Genomic DNA, 14340 nt, shown 5'->3' on the forward strand with positions numbered 1-14340 from the left:
CTTATCCAGTTACTACTATCAGCGACTATTAATTGCGAACATTCCCGTCAGAAATCGCACTTCTATTAAAAATTAATTAAATATATTAAGAGAGTAATGTCAACTACAATAGTAGAACAATGTAAATTCAATGTAATATTTTTCCTCTATTTTATACATCTTTTCAATAGAAGGAAAAAAAAATTCTGACTGCACAGCTGTATGGAATCATCTTTACTGTGTTATCTTGGTGCGAACCTGTAGCGTATCTTTATTATACGATTGTTTAAATATATCACACTCACGTAACTAATGTTGTAAGCGCATTTAATTACGACGTCGGTCAACAAACGACGCTTGATACCATTGTATTACATTTCCCATTTAAATAATAATAATAATTCGTTCTTTCTTTTTCAGAATCCAGGAGTAAAATTTTTGGATTTGGAATATTGTATGATATTTATATTCAACCATGATTATCAATGTTAGAAAAAAAAGGTGTTAGTGAAAAGTTGGCATTCACAAAGATAATTTTTACGATCCTTATCAGGCTGAAAGAAACTATTTATTTTAAATAGTTTTAAACTGAATACTAAAATGGACTGTAATACTACTTGCTACTTGCTTTAGAGTCGAAAATACGATATTCTGATTTTGTTTTTACAAAAGTTATGTTCAATACGTAAACGAAAATAAGATCAATTTTACTCCGACTGTCATGTATTTTCACAGTCGAAAACGACTCCTCGATTATGAGCGAACAAATCTTATAAGACTAATGATAATGAAAATATTCTCATAGGTAAATACTTTCTTTCAGCATGGTAAGGAAATATTCTATACCCAGCAGTGATCTTTCAAAACGCTAACGAAAGTTACAGAATAGCGAGCGGGCAAAAAAAAAAATGAATAATTAAAAAAGTAATTGTAAATTAGCGCGTACGAGTAGATAGCCAAATTAACTATTTATTTAGTGAAAAAATATTATACTGGAAAAGGAGAGAAAGGAGACAAAAAAACAAAGAAAACATACGTTTTTTAGCAGATGTTATTTGTGACGATAAATGGTGGATGTTAACATATAACCTGATGCACTGCAATGCACATATTATAAGTATCTTGTATGTAGTTCAACAGATTTAGAATAAACAGGTAAAAAAAGCCATCTATAGTAGGTACCGGCCTAAAACAGTCTCCGATCCGTTTGTCGAAGGAAAAAAGGAATACAAAAAAAATGATGATAATTCAAAAAGTGACCAATACTAAAAAAAAAAGACCTGAAGTACCTTGAGACACCACCACCACAGATATGCGCACTTAGTAGCTTTTATGAACTCGCCCAGTTAGCAACTATATATATCCAATAGTTCAGCTACTGCGTTACGAGTATATTATATACTTAGATATGTACCGACCTATCCCGATTTGGCTCAATACGATAAAAAGGGCATCAGTTATCACAAACAACGCTTTGTGTTAACATACCTACCTGCATATAGCTTTGCAATAAAAGGCTAATGACCTGATTTTATTACTAAAGCATAATAAGCATGTAAGTAAGACGTACCTACAAGAATATTTATTTTTAGTCAGCATTACTCATTTAACAGCCATGTCATTTTTGGATCCCATTGTTGAAAATATAACAACTAATGCTTAGTTCGTTTATTTATTTAGTCATCTTATGAAACATAAATGTCGCAATAAATGATATATTTAATGCCACAAAGCCATTGTCGGTTTCACACTAAGAACAATGAATATTCTTATTGTTACTAGGTTGGTACGAAATGCATAAACTAACGTAGGTAGGTACTATTATGTATGTGTGACTCTTTATACGCCCCTCTGTACATGTAGATAGCCTATAGCTTCACTTTCGGGAAGGCTGAGGTAGAACCCCGGTACGCACCTCTAAGCCCCTCTGTTTTCCAAGTCATGTGCGTTTTAAGCTTGATTAAATATAACTTGATTAAACGGTGAAGACAAACATCGTGAGGAAACCTGCATGCCTGAGAGTTCTGCAATCTCCATAATGAAGTCGACCAATTTGCTCTTAGCCCGCGTGGTAGCTTCACTTTCGGGAAGGCTGAATTCGAACCCCGGTACGCACCTCTAAGCCCCTCTGTTTTCTAAGTCATGTGCATTTTAAGCTTGATTGAATATAACTTGATTAAACGGTGAAGACAAACATCGTGAGGAAACCTGCATGCCTGAGAGTTCTGCAATCTCCATAATGAAGTCGACCAATTTGCTCTTGGCCCGCGTGGTGGACTACGGCATAAACCCTTGTCATTCTGGCCGGCATGGCTTTACTCGCGTGCTTTTTTTATTTGTAGTAATAATTGACGGACGAAAATGTTGCTTAGCGGCATTCAACTATCCCTATGCCTATCCCTATCACTACCAATATTATAAATGTGAATGTAAGCTTGTTTGTTAAGCTTTCACGCAAAAACTACTGAACCGGTCATCATGAAACTTTGTAAACATATTCTTGGAGTTAATAGAAGTAATATAGGATACTTTTTATCTCGAAATTAAGCTCAGTTCCTTTGAGAGAGGTGATGAAAAAGTTTGACGATTTTACACAAGGACTATATAAAAAATGTTAGAAATGTTCTTCGTTAACCTTTAGCATATAAATCAACTAACAATGCGAATTTCGAATCGTCCTATAACGATTACTAATTTTTGTAATTGATAGGAGGAGTTAGACAGTTCTTTTCCGATATTGTTTATGCGAATAGATTTTTTTTTTTTTAAGGAATACACAACTTAAAAATTTCAGTTCAACTACACCTAAATTTAATGTCCATGGGTCTCAAAAAACAAAAACAAACGCAGACGAAGTCGCGGGCATCAGATAGAATAAATGAGACACTCGATGCGTGAAAGATAACGAATAAACTCTATCCTAAAGGATTCGTGCATTTTCACTCTCTAGCCTTAATATTAGGTAGATACCTCTTTGCAAAATAAGCCCTTTGTCTATCGGTGCGGTTAAGAAAGACCGACCAATAAACAGGCTTTTGTAATCATAAACCATAACTTAGTAGGAATAATGCTGTTTGAAATTGAACACTCATATAGATATCAAATATCTTATACGGCCATAATATAGCTAAGTATTTTTGTCTATTGAGGATTTAGTTACTGTTTCCTTTTGCGTTACATGCAAAAAATTGATCAAATATTGGTTTTCGCATACCAGTTTTTACTATAATGTCTAATCAGTGCGGCATATATATTTATTAATATGTCAATCTATGTAAATTTATGCTATATGCATTCCTTTATCTCTTCTTTTAACATAAGATACCTACCTACCTACTGCAACATATTCATTTATTAGTGAAATGTACCGTCTGGATAAATCCAAGCTTTAAGTTTTAAATCCAGAAAACATCAGCAGGAAAAGTTGATTAGGATTTGTTACTTTCCTATAAGGTCGGCAGGCTACGTCAATAGATAGATATATATGATGTAAAAACAATAAAAAAAAAATACCATGACACAAACTTCTACAAAGTAAGAAACGAAATCATTAATACATTATACGTAGTATAGTGTTTTTTTTACGTAGTAAGTTAGTTATATGTACTTTGAAGTTTTACATCTAAAACGGGGTGTCGCAGTATCGCCCAACTTTTAAATAGATGCGGACTGGGGATTCTACTGAACATTTTGCCATTTGTAGATTTCTAAATAAGTAATAATAGAAATAGGTTTAAGTTTTAGGGTGAGAAAGGAGTCAGGATTTAGAACTTACGGCCATGTAACATGGACAGCAAAGAGTATATCAACCCATTACCGACACATTACAGGGCTCGGGACTTCTCCCAGAATGAAAAGGGTTTACGCCGTAGTACACATTCTGTCAAAGTGCGGATTGGTGGACTTCAAACGCTGAGAACATTATGAGAGATGTTTTCCTTCACCGTTAAAGGGAGTGACTCTTAATTGCTTAAACCAAACAAAACTTAGAAAAGTTATAGTTCCGTTTCGGGGTTCGAACTTGGCCCCGCAGCAGGGCTAGCACGAGCGGGGGATAAAAATTATATCCCCCGATTATATCCTCTATCAAGGGATATAATTAACATGACCACCGGCTAAATCACTGGAACTTGGAATAGGAGACGTTTACCCCTTATTATTAACACACATATATTATTTGGATATTATTTGGATATTATTTCCACTTGTGCGCCAGTGCTCTGAGAGTTGATAAAGCTGTGGGAGAAGATAAATTTATAGCCTTTCCCCGGGGATATAATTGTCTTCTGCCCATGCTAGCCGTGCAGAAACTGAAGCCGTAGTTTTAACCACTAGGCTATCACTACTTATCAAAAACTTATGTCAGTAAAATATGCCTCAAGATCTTTAATCCAAGGCTAAAACTAGCAAAGCCCAAGAAGCACTGGCTAGAAGTTCGTGCTTTTAATATCTACAAAGACAAAAAAGTTCTTTTATGCCCATTGCAATAACGACAGAAGGGTTTCGCCGCGCAAACGTACGGATAAATTCACAAATTTTAGCTAGATAACAATATTTACCAAATAACAATAGTCAATACCAGTAACTATTTAAATTGTAATAAACCTAATAGGCAAATTTACAGATAATAAATTATAGTTACCAAGTAGGTACCAGCTATGGATTAATGAAGTATTATATAAATGATCTGTAAATATTTACTTGTTTTAGTATCATTAATTAGTAATTACCCACTTATAATATTATATACACGTAGCTTTCAAGGTTATCAATTGATAACGTCTTATTCTTTATAAACATACTTCGAGAATTATATTTATTTTTAGATATGGGTGGGAATTCTTGAATAATAAAACCTAAGCATATTAAAATCAAGTCAATGAATGCCAGACAAATAAATAAAATCGAAATGACAGTCTGTGAATCTGAAATTAAAAAAAAAGTTCTTTATATAATTTGTAGGTATATTGTCGACCTGGCTGGCGCAGTGGTGTGTGTAGTGTTATTTTCAATGCTAGGTCCCGGGTTACCAGGCAGTCGAGGGCCTGCTTGTATTTGAATAAAAAATAAATAATAGAAGCCTACATTTACACTTTATTTTTATTTTATTTAAACTTTATTGCACAAGAATAAAATACAATACACAAAAGGCGAATCTTAGGCTTAGCAATCTCTACTAGTAATCCTCATTAAAAAAACATTTGTGGTAGGCGCAAAAATAAAAAATATTATACCAGAACAATAAATGCATCGCAATCTAGCCCCAAAGTAAGCGTAGCTTGTGTTATGGGTACTAACATGATTGATGAATATTATAATGAATACTTTATAGATATAAACACCCAGACACTGAAAACATTCATGTTCATCACACAAACATTTTCCAGTTGTGAAAATCGAACCCACGTTCACGTGGTCGAAGCGAACGCACATTATATTATAAGTATTTATTCTCCAAATTGTTCATCAGTTATCTTTGTTGCCATAACACAAGCTACGCTTACTTTGGGGCAAGATGGCGATGTGTGTATTGCCAATAAAATATGCTTTCGCTTTTATATTATTAGTATGTAAGTTGATGTATGCTAGGACATTACCCTCTTGTTTAGTGAATACACAAATCACATGTCGGCTTGAACAGCTGTTCAAATATTAAACAAATTATTCATTACTGTAATACAATATTATTTGTATGACTAAACATGTCAGAAACGCAGAATTAAGAACATACAGAATCCGTGTATACGGCTAATATTCGAGCATCAAAAACCAATCCACTTAAGAAGTATTTCTCGAACAGGCGGTTAGTCACTTCATTCAATTAGCAGTTGACAATTCAAAAAATTCAAAATTCATTTCTTACAGGTAGGCCTAGTTTATAAGAACTTTTGAAACTTCAAGTCAGTCTGTTTTTAGTGACTCTACCACCGGTTCGGAAGGCAAATTCCACTGAGAAGAGCCGGCAAGAAACTCAGCAGATGGCTCTTTTCCAACCTCAATTTATACTTTAACAATCTTTAGAATTTTTCTGTTTTGTGAGAGATGAGAGCGGAGTTGCCTGCTTCCAAGAGTAACCAGGGTTGGTTAAATGTGTTTTAATGTATTGTTTAAACTTAGGTAAAGGTAGATCTAATGTTACGTTCAGTATCATGTTATATAAGCATACCCATCCCCACAATATTATATCACCTTTACTGATCCAAACGTTTACCATAATATGAGGAAAATGGGAGAAGTTTATGAGCTAGCTACATTCCGAGGGTGTGCAGTGAGGTGTGCTCGGGACATCTCTTCTGTCTTTGACACAATGCACTGCATGCAATAATGTCTGAATGAGGATTCTGTATGTTCCTAATTCTGAGGTCAGAAGTAAGGTAGCTACAAATTTAATTAAAACATTTCAGTTGAAATTAAGATATGTAGCGGTAGGTAGTGCATGAAGGTAACAGGTGTTTTGAGACGCTTCAATTTATCGCTCAAAAAGACCTAATAAGCTCAATATATAAAATATTATACATAATAAAACATCGTTTTCCCATGACTTTGTCTACGTAGATAGAAAATCATTTTCCCTTAAAATTAAGATTTTTCCGCAGCAGCTATGCCCGTATCTAGAAAGCTCGAGGCATTTAAATTATCTGTACTAATATTATAAAGAGAAAAGATTTTGTTCGTTTGTGTGTTTGTACCCAATAGGCTCTGGAAGTACCTACTGGCACTATTCTAACCAGTAGAAAGCTAAATTATCACGAGGCTATAATTTTTTCTCAAAAAATTATATCCTTTATATAAGATCCTTTAATAAATTGCAATAATTTAACCTAAAGTATCAAAATTTTGGCAATAAAATGTATACTTAATGATGGTTCATAAAAGTTATGCTCTACTTCTTATTAATTATTATAAATAAAAATCCCCGGGAAAACTGGCGGTTCCCGCGGTTACCGTTTACGTTTACCTACAGCTATTTTACATATATACTAGTCAACAAATAGACATTATAGTCATGGTGCAACTAAAGGGTTCACAGGCAATCCGTCACAGTGATCGGCGAGCGATCGCATCTGGCATAACATAAAGATTAAATTAAGAAGAGAGAAATAGTCCCCCGAGCTTTCTTATTAAATATGATTCTTATTTTGAATTCTGCGCTTTCGATCGCGTAAAGGAAAAAACTGTAGCGAAAACAAATACTTAGTTTAAACTTGTTTTTAGGTTTAAATAAATGGATTTGCTTGTCGAAACTAGATTTTAGCTGTCGTCGCCCAGTTAGCCCACACTCAAGCAATCGGTCGCTTCGATCTATCGCTCTTACACGTTTGTCGGTACTGTGTGTTGTGCTGTACTTGCAGGTGTATATGCTCTAGATTGCATGCGATCTCCGAGATCATTTTATTATAACACATCCCACACAGATCTTCACTTACGATGTTTGTATGTTGTAGTTCATTGTATGAAACTTTAGCATGAACTTTGGCGAGACAAAGCTGCGCGCAGAATTCTATGATATATTATTAATATTAAGCTTAATTTGCTATACTCCGCGAAAAGCAAGAGAATCTGTATGGTGTAATTTATAATTTCTCCAATCTTTACACTTCACGCAAAACAGATCTTCGGCAATGTACTCTCTACGCAGATGTTGACTTAACAATGAATAATTGTTGCCTTATCAATTATTCATTGTAAAGTCGACATATCTTGAGGATCCTCCGTTGTCGTAGCGTAACGTGCGTAGAGATTAGGTACAATACCGAAGATCTGTTTGGTTAGGAGTAGATATAAAATTATAAATTACACCATAAAGATTCTCCTACTTTTCGCTTTGTATAGCCAATAAGGATAAATTTCATAATAAATGCGTTGACAATAAAAAACTTGCACTAACCAATTGATGAACTAAATCTTAATCAGACAAAAAGTGTACCTACAACGTCAATACGATCTTGAATTTCGGTTACGCAAAATTGCTCTTTGTGTAATGTAACAATTCTATTTGTACTTTTGAGTCTTATCAATTTATCAGCCTTGACATTCATTTTTATTGCCTAGTGTCTGCAAAAACTTAACGAACTACGTACACCTATTTACTTTTTGTAGCTATAGCGCCGGACGTAGCTTCAAACTCTGGTTATACTAACGTATAAAGCGAATCTAGTGTAGATTCGCATTGTCAACACTGTCGCAAGTGAGATAGAAAGCGAAGAATAGCACGTGTGTGTCCAACATAGATGGCGATCGCGTGCAATCTAGCGTATTTAAACATGCAAGTACGCTCGCTTAAGTCTTGCAAGAGTTTCTTGGTGCCCGGTTTACATATCGTCCGTATTGTAGTTACGTACAAGTTAGATACTAGTGCAAGTGGCATGCATATTCCTACATTTGCACTAGTTAGTGACTAGGGCAATTTACTTACACGAACTTTCTGTGAAGCTACGTTCTTTTTTTTAAACCATTCCTGGATCGTGCCGTTTTTGAGACACACTTAGATAGTATACATTTTTATATATACAGATTCATCATCATCGTTACCGGGAACAGGGTTTAGGCCGTGGTCGACCACGCTGGCCACGTGCAGATGTGTAGACTTCACATGTGTGGCGAACATTGTGGAGAGCTCTCAGGCATGCAGGTTCCCTAACGATGTTTTGCTTCACCGTTAAAGCATGTGATATTTAGAGCCTTGTATGACTTAATCAGGTAGCAGGTAGCATTTTTACTTAGTAAGGTACTTATTTGCTGTCACTTATAGTTTATAAATGAAGTTGAATGCAACAAATTCTCCACGAATCACCAGTGACGTCGTTTCATTGCATTTACTCGAGATTTCGATACCCACGTGAATTCAGAACCGCCAGAAAAGGACCAATGCCCTCACCCCACTCTGAATATATCTTAACTACATCATTCCTACCGGTTACCACCTATATATAAGTATAAACCCCTTACGTTAAATGCGTAGTATCGTACGTTATCTTCACTATCTACACTAATATTAAAACCGTCATGTTCGAGCCAGGCTCTCGTGAGTGTTCTGTACCTTAGAAAGCAACTTGTGAATATCAACCGTTTTGAAAACACTTTAGTTTAAAAGATAATTATAATTATCATATCTAAAAAAGTCATCATCAACATATTTTTATTTTCCAAACGTAATATTACCTTGCCTCCAAATGTGGTCCTATAGGTAAGTGAGAAGTTCCGGTTTTAGGAATTTATAATAATTTTGTATTTTTTCTGATTTGGTCTCGTAGAAGGCTTCGGCTATGGCTAGTTACAATCTTACCGACAAACACATACCGCCAAACAGTATAAATTTCAGCGTGACCATTACAAACAGGGGGCTTTCTACGAGTACTATCGCTTAAAAGCAGTGTTCATCAGGAAGGTTTTATGTATAATTTATTGTTTTTCTCTAAATTTGCTGAAATATAGCAATGATGTTAAAGATGTCGGAACAAATCATACCACATATACATATAAAATAGTAAAGTCACAATAACCGCTTTTTGTTCAAAATTTTCGATCAGACTAATAAAATCGAAAGATGATGACATTCTTGTCATGATATTTATCCTTATTGAAATAATTAGTTATATAATTAATATGTACCTGTAAATTCCTCTTTAAATTATTTAAATAGGACCTATCGTTTAGATGTTACGACGGGTATAAGAATGGCAAACGTGAGAAAAATGCCGCGGTGTAAGCCAATCAGGCCTATTACAGTCCATTAAATACTTGATACACATATTACAATTGACTTGTGATGCATTAAGATGAAATTATGGTATTAAAGAGAGGAAAGATTTTTTGTTTGTTTAAATTGTAAGAAAATTGCAATAACCTACCTAAAGTGGAAAGTTGTGCCTAGTATACAAAAGTTATGTACCTACTACATCATTTAAGTAAATACTTTCCCGAGGGGAAAACTGACGATTTCCACGGGATTTGTGTAATATCGGATTTAACGCTGATGAAGTCGCGAGTAACAAACAGCTAGTAAATCTATAATTTAAACATAAAACGGTAGGTTGCGTAAGTAGAACATGGTGTTTTGGCTCGTTCGATTTGCCTTGACAAATAGGAAGTAGCGCAAGTAGATTAAAAACTTGTTTACAAACTACAAAAGTTTTAAATTAATTTATTTCGTAGCATCGCGCTAATGTTGTTACCTTCGCCGTACACGGTGTGAAACTGAATCCAGAAAAAAGGTGTTACTCCATTTTAGTATAAAGTTAGACAGGTGACAGCTAACTATATACAACTTTTTAAATAGATCAATTAGTTATCAAAGTGTATATAGGAGACTAGTTTATTCAAATAGAAAGGAATGTGGGAATATTTACTTCCTACAGAGATCTGCAGTTGAATTTTTATCTATAGTAGAAGTACCTATAAAATACAACGTTTTAATGGAAACCGAAATATTACTTCACAGCCTTTAAAGGTTCATTATTTACTGTCTGAAAAGCTACTTGGAGCCAACCACATCAAATACAGTCTTTAAATAAGTAACATGCAAAAGAGAGACTCATGTTACTTTATTAGGTCCGTGTAGGTACTATGAACGTTTCGGTCTTTTACATTTAATAGAGTTGTCATAAGTAAACACTTAGAATGTTTTGAATTAGTTAAGGTACATGGAAAAATAAATATGCTCCTTTTGATTTAATATATTTACTGGGTGATTCCTAATGAAATATACTTAAGCACCCTTCAAAAGTATTTCGTAATTCGGTTAGACGTTGCATACGTACTTAACTACCAAAGTTATTATAAAAGTAACCAACAGCAAGTAACCATAATCATAAGTATCTTGTTTACTTTTTTTTTTTAAAGAATAATGTAGGAAGCATATTTTAAAAAGAAAGGTAGATAATAGATAAGAAAGGAATTTAAGACTGGTCGATCGAAACATTGATAGACTCTCTAATTGATTAATTCTGAAACACAACATGCAGATAGATACCGACCTATCTAGATACCTACGTTAGTATTCAGCGATCATGTCTAAAAATGGAACGTTGTAACCTATAAAGCAGGTTGCAGTTGATCCATGCTAAGAGCATAAAATAAATAAAAGTATGTACGAGTAGGTATAGTCGTAAAAATGTAATAGGCCCGTTTTGACATTTGTGCAAGACCACAGAATTTAACTTGGAACGAAACTGAAAGAAACAATAAAATAAAAATAAATTACATACGGTGTTTTAAAAAATACGTAAATTTTTTTGGGACGTTAAATAATATGAAAGAATATATCGCGAGTATTCTTTTTGCGCTTACTTTATAGTAGCATGCAATTTATAATTGTTGCGAAACGTTCCGAAAACAGTTACGTTCTGTCTTTTTAGCTGTAACCATTTTTTTACTGAATTTCGAACATAAATTTTGTGTAGTAATCTTTACTGCAAAGAATGAGCTAGGTTCTCAAAATGGGTTCTAAATAAAGAGTCTGAGTTGATGTATCTGATCAAGCGGCACATGACTGAAGCGTCCCCGCGCGCACTGCGCAGTTTTTCGTTCCTCATCTTGTAAAGTTGACTGTGCGCTCGTTTAAGTTTGATATATATTGTTTACTATTACGTTAACTATGGCTCTTCTATTTTGGACATTAATTTAAACTTAGAGATTTGACTCGATTTTTGTGTTTGTTGTTATATAGTGGGTACTAACTCTGTTTCAACATGTTGAAAAGTGGATGTATAATCAACAGCCAGTCACGCGTATTGGTTGTGAAGTTAAAGGAATACTTTGAACGAACGAACACTTTACAATACATAATAATATCAATCAAGTACTGATACAAACTTGAATTGATTTATCGTGAGTATCGAGTCCCGAGCCTTATGGTTCCATAACTAGTTACGTCGCGATGACAAATGTCAAAACGGGCCTATTACTTTTTTACGACTATAGTTCCAACTTTCGAATAAGTACGAAAGAGCTATCAAAAGAACAGTCTACTATTCAATGCGAGTACAGTTTACTACAACATTGAATAAAGAAATAGGTAGGTTCTATCTAATCAGCAATTATGGATAGGTTGGTCCCTAGTACTGACCAATCTGAAATATAGTATTTTCTAACTGTTAGAAAATACTAATCACACCAATACACAGCCTAAACTGAAAGACCAAGAGATTTGCAAATATGGAGTAACACGTTTAGCTACTTACTCCATTTCTTACTTTTATGAAAACAATATTTTTATCTAATAATATTGATAATACATAAATACGTTTCTATTAATTGCAATATAATTGATGTTATTAAATATAAAAATTATACATAGAAGTATAGGTATTTTCTAAGACAGTAAAACAGGTAGACAGACAGACAGACAGACAAACAAAAAGTAATCCTAAAAATTTTCCATCAAACAATAAAATCACAATTTTCATTGACGGTTAGTTTGTAGAAGAAAAAGAAGAATAAACACTTTATTGCACGCAAAACATAAAGGGAAAGAAACAATTATAAATTTACAGTAAACACATTGTACACAGGCAAAGGTGGCCTTATTTCTGCAAGCAATCTGTTACAGGCAACCTTAGTCTGTAGAAGAGACTTTTACAGCAAGAGAACGGGATTTAGCCAAGAGCGTTCTAAATGTAAATATATACAAAAATGTATAGATACCAATACATACATAATTTAAATACATATACATAATATGTATATATAAAAAATTATAAACTTAGTATATTTAAATAACTACTAACTAATAGTACCTTGAAAAGCAAATTTTTCCTGCTCTGAAGAAGAAAACATTCCCTCTACTAAGCAAATTATGAAGCGAATTTATAAACCTTATAATATCGAAAGTTAGTTTAGCTAAAAATGATTTATTAGTTTATGGTATTTATCTACCATTATGTTTTACTCGTAAATAATTTTTACATAACAGTTATCACAATTGGAAAACAACAAGATCTTAACAAACCGTAATTTTCTTAAGAGATACGTAACTAGGTATAGCCTACCTAAAAATAAATATTCATAATCTACCCTTTAAATACAGTTTAATGCACTATTAATGCGACAGGTGACTTACCAATAAAAGTCCGTGTCCAGTGATATTTTTGGTGAACGGGTGATAAAACTCGAGGGTCAAAGATAAATTTATTGTTTGTAAACAAAGAACGGCCGTGTTGAGCTCGCACGAACGCACGCGCAACCGTTTCGCCGGTCGGAATGAGACTTGTCGATCGATACATCGAGATTCGAGATCTCGATCGTAGTTGGTACGTGCGTCGAGTCACTATGCCTTATTACAGCGGATTAAGGCAGATTACAAACTTCAGACTTTACAGAACATTTTTTGACGACCCTCATCTCATCTCATTCCCTGACAGGCGGGGGTCCATGGTTCGATGACTTGCAGGGGCAATTTCGGAATTTACCGTGGTCTGACGCCTCCAGAGCTAGTTACCTCCCTAATGACATAGGAGTCCTACCAAGCGATTTTGCGTTCCCGTTCAATGTCGCGTAGATCCAAATTAGGGGTATAAGTTTAATATAACTGCCATACCCCCTAACAGGTTAGCCGTTACGATCTTATACTTCATCGTCACTTACCAACTGAGCTTGTGATTGCAGTCAACAACGAACATGTAGAGGAATAAAAAAATTAAAAGACAAACGATAGAGTTTTGTCTAAAAAGCGATCAACACACATGACTCCTAACTAATACCTACAGCACAATGCAGGCTATGGACATTGTTTTACCACGAATACCACCATACGACCTAGATCAACTTGTGTTACAAAGAAATATAATTCAGTTCTTTATCACTTTTGAGTTTGGCTATTGTGCTCGTTACAATACAGACTTAGCCATTTATGTTTATAATATCTATTGGTTATTGATTATTTGAACTTTAGTGCACTCTAGTAGGTACCTACCTAGTATTGATGTAAATACACCGGCAACCACGCCTTTAGACAGGAATAATACTGCTTCTTCCACGGACGAGGTCTCTCACATAAGACTGTGTAAAATGTCACTCCGTACTCTGTCCGAGGGGTATGTGAGGCGGAGGCGATGGCCGTCACTGCTGGACCGATTGGGCGGACAAATTTATTAAAAGAGGCACCAATGAACCGCGCCCTCCGCATCCTCAATATCATATCAGAGCAATGTGATTTGTATTGTTGCGTTCTGAGTGAATTCACAAGGATCGTAATGTGGGTCATTTGTTACAGGAATAGGTAATTCAATATTATGATGTTAAAATTTTCTTAAAAAAAAAAAGCTACACTATCATTACAGAATACTTAAACCTAAGGCGATAGATCGCCTTAGGTTTAAGTATTCTGTAATGATAGTGTTAGAATAAGAACATAAATAAATA

At 34.4% G+C, this 14340-nt stretch overlaps 1 protein-coding gene across 1 annotated transcript in view; it reads right to left on the reverse strand.

Annotated features, from left to right (window-relative positions):
* LOC120637652 (kynurenine formamidase) overlaps nt 1-13185 on the reverse strand; it is a 29908-nt gene extending 16723 nt beyond the window's left edge. Inside the window, exon 1 of the mRNA XM_039909574.1 lies at nt 13040-13185. The gene's annotated coding sequence lies outside the window, so the exon portion shown is untranslated. The remainder of the gene's footprint in view (nt 1-13039) is intronic.
* Nucleotides 13186-14340: the final 1155 nt, after the last annotated feature.

This window comes from Pararge aegeria, chromosome 4 (genome assembly GCF_905163445.1).
Source record: "Pararge aegeria chromosome 4, ilParAegt1.1, whole genome shotgun sequence".
NCBI lineage: Eukaryota > Metazoa > Arthropoda > Insecta > Lepidoptera > Nymphalidae > Pararge > Pararge aegeria.